Here is a 2,097-nt window from a genome sequence, read left to right as displayed (position 1 = left end):
AACAGGTTTGAATCAGGTTGAAATCAGGTTTGAATCAGGTTTAAATCAGGTTTGAATCAGGTCACAGGTGCATTACCATTGATCCAAATGTATAATCGGAATCAAAGAACTGAAAACCACATTGTAAACAACAACAACAGCTGTTTTGGTTTTTCCTTTCTTTTATATCATTTGGTCTCGTCTCTGTGATGGATGTCGAGCCTCGGCTCAGCTCAAATGGCCGACCTTCATGAACAGCTGGAATCCTGAGAAAACTGCTTATATTCATCAACATGTTTACATGGATCAGAAACCGTATACAAATACTGTTGAAATGATTCTGTTATATGAACAAGTAATCGTATGTTGTGTGTTGTGTGCACTTGCTTTAGTGCACAATGTTACAGTTCCCTCCGGTCCTGGGACGGTCGTACACAAGCTACACAACTTGTTAGTGGTCTCCACAAAACATCTAACCTAGTTCACACTTTTATTAATTTACTCTGCTAGTAACTTTTCACTGTGGTGAAGTTAGTTTGTTGTTGATCAGAGGGTTTTCATCAAGGGACCTTCAATGCACTGTATAATATAGGGGGGGGGGGGACTTCTAAACGGCCTTGGAGTGTAAATCCAGGTCCAAAACATAGAAATGTACCAAAAAGAAAAAACTTAGAAATGAGTGGGAGCCGACATCTTCTCATGGATCTGATCTGTTGTCAGGACATCGTCCTCCTGTTGCGTCACATGCGGTTTAAAGATCTGATCTGAGGGGAGAGCGTGGCCTCTGGGATAGAGCGGGTGCTCTGCAACAAGAAAGTTGCCGGTTCGAATCCCACGTTTTCCCATCTGCATGCCTAAGTGTCCTTGGCAAGATACTGAACCCCTAAATGGCCCCTCATAAATGCTGAGTGTACTAAAAATGTAAGTCGCTTTGGACAAAAGCGACAGCGTGATGACATGTGATGTAATGGTCGGATAACATGTTCTTCTCCTCTTGATTCCTTCACTTTGAGATCAGGACTCGTTCAGCCGTATGCACTATAACCCTCAAACAGCCTCTGCTGCTGCTCACGCTCCCAGAGCTGCTAACTCTCACGCTTTCATGTTCTCACACCCCCTCACGCTACACATCCAATTTCTCATGGCCCAAAAAAAATCTGATTTTGGGCCAAGATGCGTTCCTTCCTTTTCAAAGTCCCTGATGGTAGATGGCGCTAAGGAGCACATCTGTAACCCTATTCGCTGCATACACATCCGTTTTACTCCAAAGAGTATAGGAGTCCCAAAGTTAGCAACAGAAGAAGAGTTACAAAGACAACTGCGGGAGAAACTCGGGATGAGAATCTATCGCTGAAGAAGATCTTCATCTCCAATCTGAGCAGACCAGGTGTGTTAATACCATGTGGTTCAATTCAGTACTCACTCTCTTAAACTTTAAATCTTGAAAGAAATTATTTGTTTGTGTTTGTGCGTGTCAACTCTATTTTGTGTGGTAATGTAAACTCAGCTGTCATAACAAGCAGCAGGAGCACACCTTGTTCAGTTTAAGCACTTTACTTGTTGCACCTTTTTGTTTGAACGTGTGGTAGGAGGCTTTGAATAATGAAACATATTTCTCCCTAACTAATCTTGTGTCATTTTTTGCTGAACATAAATCATGAACTGCTCTTAAAAATACAATTATTAACAGTATAGGTTAGGTTTCAGTTAAGAATTAGTTGAATACCATTGTAATCAAAATGTCAATCAACCTACCTTGGTCAAATCTTAAACACATATTGTGGGTCATAAACCGTCATTGAGGCCCAACAATAGTTTTCTGGTTGAATGTTCAGCTCAAGTCAAGAAGGCCCTACAAGTCATGATCAGAGGAACATGAATCAGAAGGAGTTCAGGTATTGTATATCTTTAGCATACCACCCAAAAATCCACTAGAATGAAATAACATCCATTAAACCAACATTTCCTGGGGGAGGGGGGACACACACCGTTAGCTAAAGGGAAGCTAATGATCAGCTAATGGTTAAAGGTCAAAGAGGAACGTCATTGTGACATCACAACATTTTCCTGATCTTTATAAGTCAGATCTTATCTGAAACAAACAACAAAGTTCAGGCA

Source organism: Platichthys flesus, chromosome 6 (assembly GCF_949316205.1).
Source record: "Platichthys flesus chromosome 6, fPlaFle2.1, whole genome shotgun sequence".
Lineage (NCBI taxonomy): Eukaryota > Metazoa > Chordata > Actinopteri > Pleuronectiformes > Pleuronectidae > Platichthys > Platichthys flesus.
This window is presented reverse-complemented; position numbering follows the sequence as displayed.